The sequence below is a fragment of the Rana temporaria genome, chromosome 2, assembly GCF_905171775.1.
Source record: "Rana temporaria chromosome 2, aRanTem1.1, whole genome shotgun sequence".
Lineage (NCBI taxonomy): Eukaryota > Metazoa > Chordata > Amphibia > Anura > Ranidae > Rana > Rana temporaria.
In genome coordinates this window covers 413,058,512-413,073,584 of record NC_053490.1, presented here as the reverse complement: position 1 = coordinate 413,073,584, position 15,073 = coordinate 413,058,512, and positions in this window count along the sequence as shown.

The following is a 15,073-nucleotide window of genomic DNA, read 5'->3' as shown; positions in this document are numbered from 1 at the left end:
AGAACAGTATTGGGTACCATTTCTCCAGCAGCTGAGATTCTACCGTTTTCTCCAAATAAAGACGATGAAAAGGGGATTGACCAGAAGAAAATAATGTTTCATGTAAACCAGTTGAATGAAGTGGACACTGAAAATCAGCTACCCACTAACGAATTTGTTAAGTGGCACCCACCTGTCAAATTGGATAATCTCTCAGAAGAAGAACAGGAGATAGCGAGACAAATGTTATATAACAAATCAGATGTCTTTTCTCGAGATGAGGGAGACATAGGAAGCATTCCAAACCTGAAACTGAAGATAAATCTGAAAGATGAAACTCCTGTCCAGAAACGCTACAATTTGATACCGAAACCCCTATATCAGGAAGTGAAAGAATATGTCCAAAACCTTCTTGACCAAGGTTGGGTAACGAAATCTTCTTCCGCATACTCGTCACCAGTTGTCTGTGTTCGAAAGAAGGACAGGAGCCTACGACTATGTGTGGACTTTAGGGAGTTAAACCGGAAGACTATTCCAGATAGACATCCACTACCTAGAATACAAGATCTGCTGGATAGCTTAGGAGGATTTACATGGTTCTCAATCCTGGACCAGGGTAGTGCGTATCATCAAGGCTTTGTGCACGAAGACTCCAGACACCTGACAGCTTTCAGCACCCCCTGGGGACTCCTGGAGTGGAATCGCATTCTGTTCGGATTAACTAATGCCCCAGCAGCTTTTCAGAGATGCATGGAGAATGTACTAGAGGGCATCAGAGACAAATATTGTTCTCCATACCTGGATGACGTACTTTGCTACTCCAAAACTTTTCAGGAGCATGTCGATGATCTTAGGCAAGTGCTTAGTCGAATGCGCGAGCATGGTATCAAACTTAGACCGAAGAAGTGTGAACTCTTTAAACGACAGATTCGATACCTTGGGCGAATGGTGTCAGAAGAAGGCATAAAAATTGACCCAAATGATCTTGAAGCGGTATTTCAGTTGAAAAGGAAAGAACCAAAAACAGTTGGAGGAGTCAGAACTTTGTTAGGATTCCTGAGCTACTACAGGTCCTTCATTCAAGATTTCTCTCGACTTGCTAAACCACTGTATGAACTTTTGCAGACCACTGAGAAAGAATCTGCTACATCCATCACCAAAAAACAGCATGGGGAACCTACAAAGAGAGACGGGAATAAAACACAAGTGCCATCTAAAACACCGATCCAATGGACACCCAAACATCAAGCTGTGGTATTCAGATTGGTGGACATGCTAACCAATCCACCGATTCTAGCATACCCTGATTTTAACTTACCCTTCATCTTACACACTGATGCTTCTAATGAAGGCCTAGGTGCTGTACTGTACCAACGACAAGGAGAACACCTTTGTGTTATTGGATTTGGCTCCAGAACATTGTCCCCAGCGGAACGCAATTACCATCTCCACTCTGGTAAACTTGAGTTTCTAGCTCTCAAGTGGGCAATCTGTGACAAATTCAGAGATTACCTGTATTACGCTCCAACATTCACAGTCTATACAGACAACAACCCATTGACATATGTCTTGAGTACCGCCAAACTGAATGCTGTGGGTCATCGCTGGGTTGGTGAGCTGGCCGATTTCCACTTCGATATCAAGTACAGGCCAGGTAAACAGAATGCTGACACGGATACACTGTCACGATTTCCGGTGGAACTCACTGAGAATCTGAGTGAGTACACAGAGCTTGTACCATTCAAGGTTGTGTCAGCTATGTGGCAAGGGAGCAAAGCTGTCAACGAAGAAGAGGCACCATGGGTGGCCTCATTGACTCTTCACTCAGAAAGTGATGTGGCAGAAGAATTGCTGAAAGGACGGACAATCTGCCCAATGACTCAGGAGAATATCAGAGCATTACAAGAAGACGATACCAACATTAGAGAAGTGGTCTGGCTTAAAGACAACAATTGGACTCCAAACCACAAAGAAAAGGAGTGTATGACCAGTAAAACAAGACGTTTGATACACGAATGAAACAAACTCATAGTGGAGGAAGGAATCCTATATCGACACTCTGGAACCCCGAAAACAGCTAGTTCTACCAGAAAAGCTAAAACCATTGGTCTTAAGAAGTCTTCACGATGACATGGGTCACATTGGCACTGACAAGGTAATCCACCTAGCACGTGAACGGTTTTACTGGCCATTTATGCAAAGAGACATTGATGAATATGTGCTGAAGACATGTAACTGCATCAAACAAAAGCGTCCAAATATCCCAGAAAGAGTACCTATGGATGGGATTACTACCAGTTCACCCTTGGAGCTAGTATCCATTGATTACCTCCACTTGGAGAGAAGCAAAGGAGGATATGAGTATATACTCGTAATGGTAGACCATTTCACACGCTTTGCACAAGCGTATCCAACTAAGAACAAATCTGGAAGAACGGCAGCAGAAAAGATCTTTCAAGATTTCATACCACGTTTTGGATATCCAGAGAAACTCCACCATGATCAAGGAAGAGAATTTGAAAACAACTTGTTTCAGACATTGCAACGATTGGCAGGGATTTCTCATTCAAGAACTACCCCATACCATCCACAGGGTAACCCAGTGGAGAGACTGAACCGTACTTTGTTACAGATGCTTCGTATCTTAGAGGAAGAGAAACAGTCAGATTGGAAAGAACATCTTCCACACATGGTTCATGCATACAATTGCACCAGGCATGAAGCCACTGGATACTCGCCATTCTTTCTATTGTATGGGAGATCTCCTCGTTTGCCGATTGACCTAATGCTCAATCTAAATTTGGAAAAAGAATCAGAAAGTTAACCAACATTTACTCAGAAATGGGCATCCAGAATGCAAGAAGCTTACAAGATTGCATCCGAGAATAGCCAAAAATCATCTGCCAAAGGGAAGAAGTACTATGACAAGATAAAAGGAGCACCTCTTCAACCGGGTGATCGGGTCTTAGTACGAAATCTCTCTGAAAGAGGAGGTCCTGGTAAACTTTGTTCATACTGGGAAGAATCAATACACAAAGTGGTAGAAAGAATCAAAGATGGGCCTGTGTACAAAATTCAGCCTGAAAGTGGTAAAACGACTATTCGAGTACTGCACAGAAATCTGTTACTACCAGTAAATGACCTACCCATTGAAAGACACATTCCAAGAGTACCGATGAACAAAAGACAATCAAGTAACAGGAAAGAGACTAGCATGGATCTGAACCAGGAGAAGGAAGGTTCCGATGATGAAAGAAGGTATTATTCTTATGTACCGGAGACTACAGAAAGTCATGATCACGTTGTGCCTCAACAAAACTCTCAAAACGTACAGAAACCGCCATTAAGAATTTCTGCTCCAGAGTTCTATCCTACAACTACCACACCCAATCTTGAACAAGAACAAAATGATGCAACAGTAGTTGGCGACCAAGTTTGGGCTTCAGACATGGTGGAACTAGACACTGCAGAATTACCCCCATTAAGTCAAGACTTGCCTGTGAGCCAAGATATGCTAATGGAGAATGATGTTGATGGAGAAGACTCAACTCCTGTAAGAAGATCTACCAGGCAAACTAAGTCTAAAGAGATCTTTACATATGATACACTAGGTCAGCCAACCTACAGACCAAGTCAGGTTCACACCGTACAAACTCCTACAATGCTAGCTACTCCCATGACATACCAGGTAGTTAACATAGCTCTGTGGTGGCAGCAAGTACCTATTTGGGTTTCTTAAATCACTCAATAGAGTTCAGAGAACAATTAAGTGTAATGTCAGGAGCCATTAACTAAAGGAGGGGAGAGTGTGACGGGCTGGGGTATCACATGAAAGACAAAACAGGCACCCCATAGCCTACATTAATTTATTTTTATTGTTATTTTTTGATATTCTGCTATTCTATAAAACAACCAGTAGATGGCAGAGAGGGTACACGAACAGAGTCTATATAAGGCCACATGCACCATGTGACTAAGTGAAACACATTTCACATCATAAAGAAGCATGGTCATATATTTTCCTGTTCGTGTATTTTTGTAGGTATGTACTTTAAACCATTCTCATTCTTACTAAACTGTTCTAGAAAGATTCCTAAACATCTAGAGCAGTTGCAGGAGAAAGTTTTAGTAGATTTTGTGCAATAGTTTGACTGTAATTAGACTTTCAGAGAGACATGTGTTGAGAGCAGTGAAAATAGCGAAAAACCCTAGGACTATTGTACTGGTCGGTGCAACTGTTTATTGCAAGCACTAGACTGTTATATATGGGTATATTTCAACCTGATTTATGCAAAGTTACATATATTAGAAGCACATGTAAAATATGGTTAATAGCCACATGAAAATGTTATACACTGCTTGTACATTTATGCAAGGTGCGCCATCTAGTGGTCAAAAGAGAGAATTGCTTTAGGATGATATGTATATATATTATAAGCAATGCAGTGTAATTCTCATTATGACACAGCTAAAGTGTGCCATAGAGATAAAGATAAGTGTTTATAACACGGAATAAAAGGAAAATGTATGTTTATTAAAATATAATAATGTTCATTGTTGCAGCTATGTTTTAAAGTATTTCAGTCCAATCTGTACTGTTGTTATGTAGGCAATTATGAACATGTAACTATAAAAAACTGTGGGCCAGATCCTCAAAAGAGATACTCCGACTTAAGTGCTGTTCAGTCTGTGTGTAACTTTGGAAACGATCCTCAAAAGGCTTTTTCCAAAGTTACACAGAAGATCCGGCATGTGTAATTGATTTACACTGCCTAATTTTAGGATGCAGTACCGCATCCGCCGCTGGGGGCATTTCGAGTCGAAATGCCGTTGCTAGTATGCAAATTAGCACTTAAGGCGATCCACAAAGCTTTCTAGCTTCTTTTTTGCGCCGTAAGTGTTATTTTGCAAGTGTAAAATTAGGGCTCGTTTTACAAAGTGTAAAGTTAGTCACACCTTGTAAAGGCCCATTGCAGCGACGGCATTTGGTATGCTTTCCCGAGGGAGAACTCCACGGCAATTTGTAAAAAACAAAACCGGCATGGGTTCCCCCCCAGGAGCATACCAGGCCCTTAGGTCTGGTATGGGTTGTAAGGGGACCCCCCCTACGCCGAAAAATTGACGTAGGGGGTCCCCCTACAATCCATACCAGACCCGTATCCAAAGCACGCTACCCGGCCGGCCAGGAAGGGAGTGGGGACGAGCGAGCGCCCCCCCCCTCCTGAGCCGTGCCAGGCCGCGTGCCCTCAACATGGGGGGGTTGGGTGCTCTGGGGCAGGGGGGCGCACTGCGGGCCCCCCCACCCCAGAGCACCCTGTCCCCATGTTGATGAGGACAGGACCTCTTCCCGACAACCCTTGCCATTGGTTGTCGGGGTCTGCGGGCGGAGGCTTATCGGAATCTGGGAGTCCCCTTTAATAAGGGGGCCCCCAGATACCGGCCCCCCACCCTAAGTGAATGGATATGGGGTACATCGTACCCCTATCCATTCACCTGGAGGCAAAAAGTAAAAGTTAATAAACACACAACACAAGGCTTTTTAAAATAGTTTATTATTCTGCTCCGGACGCCCCCCCTGTCTTCGTTATTAGCTCAATTACCAGGGGGGGCTTCTTCTTCCGCTCTCCGGGGGTCTTCTTCCACTCTCCGGGGGTCTTCCGCTCTCCGGGGGGGCTTCTCCGGACTCCGGGGGGGCTTCTCCGGACTCCGGGGGGCTTCTTCCATCTTCTCCCCTCTTCCGCTCTTGACTCGGCGAACCCCGGTTCTTCTGCAGCTCTCCGGTGCCTTCTTCTTCAGCGCTGGCTGCCTGCTATGTTTGTGTGTTAGCTCGATTTCAAACAGGCAGCCGGCGCGGTCTTCTGTGGCGTCAGGGTCTTCTGGTCTTCTGTTCTTCCGATGTTGTCTCGTCGCCTGTTGTCGCTGTAATGATGGAAGCGCGCCTTGCATCCCATTTATATAGGCATCACCGTCCCATCATGCTCCGGTAGGTACCCACGTGGTGGGTGCACGTGGGTAGGCACCCACCACGTGGGTACCTGCCGGAGCATGATGGGACGGTGATGCCTATATAAATGTGATGCAAGGCGCGCTTCCATCATTACAGCGACAACCGGCGACGAGACAACATCGGAAGAACAGAAGACCAGAAGACCCTGACGCCACAGAAGACCGCGCCGGCTGCCTGTTTGAAATCGAGCTAACACACAAACATAGCAGGCAGCCAGCGCTGAAGAAGAAGGCACCGGAGAGCTGCAGAAGAACCGGGGTTCGCCGAGTCAAGAGCGGAAGAGGGGAGAAGATGGAAGAAGCCCCCCGGAGTCCGGAGAAGCCCCCCCGGAGTCCGGAGAAGCCCCCCCGGAGAGCGGAAGACCCCCGGAGAGTGGAAGAAGACCCCCGGAGAGCGGAAGAAGAAGCCCCCCCTGGTAATTGAGCTAATAACGAAGACAGGGGGGGCGTCCGGAGCAGAATAATAAACTATTTTAAAAAGCCTTGTGTTGTGTGTTTATTAACTTTTACTTTTTGCCTCCAGGTGAATGGATAGGGGTACGATGTACCCCATATCCATTCACTTAGGGTGGGGGGCCGGTATCTGGGGGCCCCCTTATTAAAGGGGACTCCCAGATTCCGATAAGCCTCCGCCCGCAGACCCCGACAACCAATGGCAAGGGTTGTCGGGAAGAGGTCCTGTCCTCATCAACATGGGGACAGGGTGCTCTGGGGTGGGGGGGCCCGCAGTGCGCCCCCCTGCCCCAGAGCACCCAACCCCCCCATGTTGAGGGCACGCGGCCTGGCACGGCTCAGGAGGGGGGGGGGCGCTCGCTCGTCCCCACTCCCTTCCTGGCCGGCCGGGTAGCGTGCTTTGGATACGGGTCTGGTATGGATTGTAGGGGGACCCCCTACGTCAATTTTTCGGCGTGGGGGGGTCTCCTTACAACCCATGCCAGACCTAAGGACCTGGTATGCTCCTGGGGGGGGAACCCATGCCGATTTTTTCTTTGAAAATTGGCATGGAGTTCTCCCTCAGGAATGCATGCCGCTGTCATTTTTTTTTTCCCCGACGCAACTTTAAGCCGTCGCGATCCTCAAAACTCGGCGTAACGTAACTTCGCGCATGCGCAGTACGGCCGACGCGCATGCGCAGTACGGCCGGCGCGGGAGCGCGCCTCATTTAAATGGGACTCGCCCCATTTGAATAGGAACGCCTTGCGCCGGCGGAATTTTAGTTACACAGCCTGAATTTTCTAGATAAGTGCTTTGTGGATCAGGCACTTAGGTAGAAACTTTAAGCCAGTGTAACTTAAATTGGATTTTTTAAGTTACGTCAGGTTTTTGTGGATCTGGCCCTGTATGTATTGTTATGTAAAAGTGAAACTCATTTTAGTCATATAAAGAAGCATGGTCATATATTTTCCTGTTCGTGTATTTTTGTAGTACCCGCCGAGATGATCACATCACATCAGTACGTCTACAATCATCGGTTCCCTTAATCTATATTTTGGGACCGGTAACATTTGCGACTGATTCATAGAATCAGTTACGCATAGCTAGCCGTAAGATCCGACAGGTGTAATTGAATTACACTGTCGGATCTTAAGGATGCAATTCTAGGCCGGCCGCTAGGTGGCGAGGCCATTGCGGCCGGCGTAGAATATGCAAATGAAGACTTACAGCGATCCCCGAACGGCCCGTCAATCTAAATCTACGTCGTTTCCGTCGAGTTGCGCGGTGTAAAACTAGGGCTAAGCCCTATTTGCTTAAGCCATGTTAAGTATGGCCGTCGTTCCCGCGTCGAATTTTAAATACCTACGTCGTTTGCGTAAGACGTCCGTGAATGGCGCTGGACGCCATTTACGTTAACGTCTAAGCAAATGACGTCGGTGCGACGTCAGTTAGCGCAATGCACGTCGGGTAATTTACCCGACGGTGCATGTGCAGTACGTCCGGCGCGGGAGCGCGCCTAATTTAAATGGGACTCGCCCCATTAGATTGGGCACGCCTTGCGCCGGACAGATTTAAGTTACACAGCTGAAAATTTCTAGGTAAGTGCTTTGTGGATCGGGCACTTAGGTAGAAATTTTGCGGCAGTGTAACTTAAATAGGAAGAATTAAGTTAAGCCCGCTGGCTGTGAATCTGGCCCATAGTGTCTCCTCAGTAGAATCTCACAGTTCTGATGCGTGTAGATACCACAAGCCCACCTGGCTGCTTGACTACCAGTCCACCTGGCTGCTCTGAAGAATGCCCCAGAACAAGGGATTGGAATTTAGTACAATGGTGTCCCTGGAAAGTATGCTACCTCTTGCAGTCTCTCCCCTTGTATGCCCCTGGGTGTGCTGAGGTACTCACATTGTCCCTTGTCTCCTGCTGCACTGGGCAATACTTCTGTTTAGGCCTCCAACCATCTAGATCCTCCCATGCCAGCCAGGATGTCTTCTGCACAAGACCCAAAGGTAATGGAGATCCCTATCTTAGGCTTCCTCTCCTTCCTTTCCTCAGCTTCACCATGGAGGCAGAGCCCCCAGACTTTGTGTCCCCTCCCAGGCCACAGAACAGAAACCTTAGCACTCCATCTTCCACCTGACCCCCCTACTGCTCAGGCTCCACCATATTCAAAGGCTGACCCAGCCAACCTGTCAGTGTCTTCTGCCTGGGAATTGGCCTGATTCCCTCAAGTATGAAGATCAGGACCTCCAAGATTCTAGAACCAGGGGGAGGTATCAGAGACCTGACCTGGAGTATCATGACCCAATTACAGACCACAAAATACATATACCTACCCTAGTTGCACACTAGGAGGTGCTACATGTATATTCCCTCCTGTCACCTAGCAGTCCCAGCAGTTCCCTCAGGTCTGTCATTTGGACTTACCTCTGTATTATCTTCAGCCTTTTTCTCAGACTGGCTCCCCCACCCACCCAAGGACTTAGGTTACTTCCCCTTGTATTTAGAGCCTGCTGCAAGGGGGCAGAGCGACAAATGCCCAGGAGTTAGCAAATTCACCCCTCCTAACTTCTAGGCAGCCAAATAGACAAGGTTTCCATAAAACATATTTTAAAGCAGAGTTCCAGGCTATTTTTAGTTTATTAAAAGTCAGCAGCTACAAAAAGTGTAGCTACTGACTTTTAATAAACAGTCACTCACCTGTCCCACGGTCCAGTGATGCGGCCGTACGGAGGCCCACTCCTCTCCCCCTCCTCTCCGTGGTGCCTCCATTGGAACTGTGGGCACCTGGCCGTGACAGCTTGTGGCTTCACAGCCGGGCGTGCGATGCGCTCTCTGAGTGTATTGGATGATCTTCTGGGAGCTGTCACGTGTCCCAGGAGATTTCCTAGAGGGAGGGGCCACCTAGGGGGAGAGGAAGAGTCGCCTAGGAGGCCCTCTAGGCGGAAGGAGGAAGTGGGACAGGAAGTCCCCTTCAAAACAAAGAACCCACTCCCCCCCCCCAAAAAAAATTGCATGGCCAAAACAAATGTGCACTGCTTGTTTCATATGTCTGCCATGGCAATGTTTGAAGTGGAAATAAAGACATGGCCTGGTCCACCCCAACCCATTCTTTCTCTGAGGCATGTTTGATTCAGTGCAAGGTTCTCGATAAATAGACTGCATAGTAATATTTAAATGGATCAGGCAACCCTTTACCACCCACTCCTTCGATAAGGTTGAGAGACAATGGGACATTTGTTTAGATTTATAGCCCCAGAGGAAGTTCAAGAACTCCACTCAATAATCTAGGCAAGACAGTCATCTTGGTGCTGTTCCTTCCGAACCATGAAAAATATTTAAGCGTTTAAGATCAAGTTGAGTAGAAACAAACCAAAGATGGAAGTTTTCCTTAAAGGTCCTGTTTGTGCTCCTACTCCCCTTACAACACTGTTTGATGGGAAACACATTGGGTGGAGCCTAACCAGTGATGCTATCACATCCATTGAGTGTGTAGCACTACCCCCGGATGAGCTGTTGGTTTTGTTTGGGTGGCATGTTACCTCTATTTCCTCGCCGTCCAGGGTATTAGATGAGAGTTGAAAAAGTTCAATGTCCATACATTTATTTATTTGCGGAACTTGGTAAACGAATAAAAGAAGTGATGGAAGAGGTAGAGGTGGAAGGGTAACAGGTAAATAGGCTCAGGTGCGTAATTTTCACAGGAAAACACTCCTGCTTTCAGCAACACAGTTTTCGTCGCCACTCTAGCCAGAGTGGGTTTTGCCTAGCAGCCGGAATGGCGCAGGGAAATGGTACAGTCTCGGCCACAGACCTTCCCACCGGTGGAGATATTTTCGGTCCAAAATCCTTGTGGAACAGGATTCAGCACCTGGATCTCTCCAGATTAAATTCTCACAAACTTAGAACTGACAGGTGATCATCCTCAAGCCTTTCAGTTGTGGTGCATCCTTCAATGAAGTTCAAGGCCTCTCCTGAGATACCAGCCTCATGCTCGGTGCTCTCCAAGATAGGTTCTTTATCGAGTGGCTTCCTCCCTCCAGGACGGACAGCACAGGATCACTCTGCAAGTGTAGACCCAGTCTGACTACCGGGCCTACTTAAGTAGATCACAACCCCTGGACCATGGTGGTCCCGGAGACAGGATTACAGGAACACGCACCCCCGGCCAGAAGGGCAACACACGGGGGGTGGTGGGACGACAGACCAGCGACCGACGACCCGGTTCAAATGACGTCAGTCCCTTAAGTACCCCTCCCCAGCATGCACAGCGGTACGATCAACCCCACTGATTGGCTGCCGAGGAGGGACACCCAAAACCACCCTGACCTAGCTGCTGCCACCCTTGGCCTCGGCACCCCAGACAAACAATAGTGGTCACTCACAGCACAGCCATTGCTGGGACAGAGGTCCAAATTTGTCAAATCATAACTGTCTGAGTTAACTAACCCTCAGACTTCCCTCTAAATTTAAATCAGCGCCAGCTCAAAAAGAGCAAGCCACTACAAGTGCATGGTGGGCAGAGCTGTTTGTCCTAGAGTATGAGCTGTTTGTGAATTACCTCTGTAAGTACCTGTCACATTTTTCACAAAGTAGTTTTAAGCGGTTTTACACTATGTGCAGCCTTTGTTCCTTTTTATAAACCAGGAGTCACTGAATCCTAGTAGTGGAAATATACTGTGAATATCGGGGGTTGTCTGAAGGTTTTGTTCAAACGTGCTGGTGTGAACTCTTTTAAAGGGATCCACTCCTTTTTAGACATGGGCCAAATACCCCCCTGTTCGGTTTGCAGCAGAGCTCCAGACAGGGAAAATATTTTAACCCGAACATCAAACCCCATTGTAGTCTATGGGAGAAAAATCAAATGTGCCAATTGAGGGCGTATATGCAAGTAATTAGCCATAAAAGGGGTATGGGGCCTGGGTACTGCCCTATATCAATGCAATTTTTTTTTAAAACAATTGTTTTTTCAGGAGCAGTGATTTAATTCCTTTAAATATAGTGTATGGGGGTCCCCTTAATGTGCCTGTAAAGTGGCACATCTGTAGCATGCATAAAACATACTGCAGCAAAAAATTAATTTCTAAAGAAAAAACAAAAACAAACAAGTGAAATCCCTTTTAAAATGACTCATAGGATTGTGTTCACCTGCTGGTAGCACTGTGTTGCTCTGGGCTGTTTGTTGCAGTTCCTGTGTCCACCAGCAGGTGTCTCCCAGAAGCCAGCAAGTCCTGATCAACCACACCTGTTTCCAGTGGGCGAGTGGTAGGGTTGTCCCGATACCACTTTTTTAGGACCGAGTACAAGTACCGATACTTTTTTTCATGTAGTCGCCGATACCGAATACCGATACTTTTTTTAAATGTATTGTGACAGTTTTCAAACCACAATACAGACTAAGGATATTTTCTTTAGAATTATGAAGAACTCTAACTCAAGACATTATAAAAGAATAAAAATTAGTAAAAATGAATAAAAATGTTTTATTTGCTTGTCACGCAGTAGTAAAAAACTCAAAGAATTTTCATAGAACATGTTGATAAATACAAAAAAAGTATTCTATTTAGGTATCGGGAGCATTTGCGCGAGTACGAGTACTCCCGCAAATACTCGGTATCGGTCCCGATACCGATACTAGTATCGGTATCTGGACAACCCTAGCGAGTGGTTATTTAGGGCAGCGCCTCCTTTTCCCGGGTGTGTCAATATTCTGATTGCCTTCTTGCTACCAGTTTGTTCCTGAGTGCCTGATCCATCCTGTACCCCTCTGCCTTGCTCCTGCTTCTGCTCCCTGCTCTAGTACCCAAGGTTGTTTCTCCTATTCCTTGCATCCCTATATTCCCTTGTCATTACATTGTATATGTTTGTATTTAGTTAGTAGCTTAGTTATTTAGTCACCTTGTCAGTAGTTAGGATTGTTAGTTATTCTTGTGCATTGGGGGTTTGGTTCTTGTTTGTCTTTGGGGTTTGTTTTTGCGTACTGTTAGTTGTGTATGTTTATTGGTGTGTGTTCCAGGCTTTTTATGTCTAATAAAAGTCAGCAGCTACAGAAAGTGTAGCTGCTGACTTTTAATAAATAAATACTGGCCTGTTCCACAGTCCAGCGATACGGCCCCCCGAGCGTCGCTCCTCTCCCCCTCCTCTCTGCCGGCGCCTCCATTGCAACTCTGGCACCTGGCCGTGACAGCTTTCAGCTTCATTGCCGGGCACGCACTGCGCATGCGTGAGTCGCGCTGCGCTCTCAGAGTGGACAGGCGATCTTCTGGGACCTGTCATGTGTCCGGCTAGGGTCCCCCTAGGTGGAGAGGAGGAGTCACCTAGGTGGTCCATAGGCAGAAGGAGGAAGTGGGACAGGAAGACCCACTCCTAACGAAGCCCCCAGTCCCCCCCAAAAAAATTACATGCCAAATGTGGCATGTAAGGGGGCAAGGAGTGCTTAAAGTGGAAGTTCCACTTTTGGGTGGAACTCCGCTTTAAGGATAAATACATTTTTTGGTCTCAGTTTCCTTGTGTAGCTACATGGATTGCTGACAGACTCATTGTTACAATTGCCGGTACTATTAAAAAAAATTGCTGTAATGCGTGAAGCTATTAGTTAAGAGCAAAGGTTGGTAGCCACCCTACATTATGTGGCGACAGGACGAAGCCTGCAGGACTTACAATTTTCAACCGGCATATCCCCACCGACCCTTGGAAAGATCATCCCCAAGATATGCAAGGCGCTCATCACAGCACTACAGATATATAAGCCCCCTTCACACTGGTGCGGCTTTGAAATTGCGCTACTTCAGCTCAATTTCAAAGCCGCACATCAGTGCGATTTATCTGCTGATTCCATTGCAGCTTGCGACTTCATTGAATAGAAGTCTATGCAAGTCACAATGAAATCGTTGAAAAGTGATGCAGGAACCTTTTTCAAAGTTGCTGCTACATGAGTTTCGCTAATTTGAACAGTTCCATTGCCGACAATGGGGTGCGACTAGTCATGCTATTTGGAACTATCAATGTGAACGGGGATAAAAGGTAATGTTCCCTTCATTTTTTTCTGTAAACATTTTTAATATTTTTTTTTTACAAAATGTGCAATTGCTATTGATCTATGACTGAAATTTACAAATATACTATATTGCTAAAACTTGCCTGTAGCAGACCAACATGCAATTCTTTGCAGTTTCTATGAAACTCCAAAGAGTAGGAACAAAGATTGTCTCTGGACAGCCGCACACTGAACAAATTGTAGCCTTTATTGAAAAAAGGACAGCACTACAAGTCACAGCAAAGTGAAATAAAATAAAACCCAACCACTGACGCGTTTCGCACCAACACTAGTGCTTAGTCAAGAAACTCCAAAGACGGGTTGGAGGTGGCCAAAAACTTCTGAACTGTCGTGATCGGACATCGGAAGCTGTGTACTAACAATCATATTATTGCTCCAAATGCGTTTTATTTATTTCCGATTTTTCTAAATGTGTGTACTAGACTTTACACAGAGCTGCAGGGTCAGGTAACTGGACTGGGGCAGCTTCAAAATAGGTAAGTGCAGCCTTTTTTTTTCACAGGTTAAACAGGATAGATAGGAAGATGGGGGGAGAGATCATTCTTAAGAATAGTTATAGTTAGGGTTTTCTTCCACTTTAATATGTTTCCCCTTCATAGCAGAATTTAAAGAGGTTGTAAACCTTCGTGTTTTTTCACCTTAAAGCGGAGCCTTCCCCCCCCTCCGGTGTCACATTTGACACCTTTCAGGGGGGAGGGGGGTGCAGATACCTGTCTAAAGACAGGTATTTTCACCCACTTCCGGCCACACAGTCTCCGGGTAGACTGCGGGCAGGACGTCAGATCCTGTCCCCCCCGTTGTGTTCTGGGAAACACACGGCTCCCAGAACACAGGGGACCAGTGAGCGCGGCGCACACGACTCGCGCATGCGCCGTAGGGAACCGGGCAGTAGAGCCGCAATGCTTCACTTCCTGGTTCCCTCACCGAGGATGGCGGTGGGGGCAGCAGAGTGATGAGCGATCGCTCGTCCTCTGCTGCTGATGGCGCTGGACTCTGGGACAGTTAAGTGTCCTAATATTAAAAGTCAGCAGCTGCAGTATTTGTAGCTGCTGGCATTTAATATTTTTTTTTCCGGCGGGATCCGCTTTAATACATCCTATGCATTAAGGAAAAAAACACCTTGCTGTCACCGGCCCCCCCGAGCCCCTGTTTTACTTACCTGAGCCTCGAATCTCTGTGGGCGTGATCCTGCATTGCTTTCCTCCAGCTCTTGTCGGCTCTTTATTGGATGATTGATAGCAGCGCAGCCATTGGCTCCCGCTGCTGTCAATCAAATCAATGACAGCGTTCCGGGGGGTAGGCGGGGCCGAGTCATTCACTTGGCGGCTATGGCCGCCGAGTGTATCACACGGAAGCGCGCCTGCAAGGTAACCCCCTCGGGAGAGAGCTTTCCACAGGGGGTTAGCTCTTGCGGGGAGGAGCTGCGAGAGCTGCCGTGGGACCCCAGAAGAGGACAATCGGGGCCACTCTGTGCAAAACTAACTGCACAGTGGAGGCAAGTATGACATGTTTGTTTAAAAAAAAAAACAAAAAAAAAACCTTTAGTATCCCTTTAAAATAACAGCATGCGATAGTAATAAAACAGGTACAGTATATAC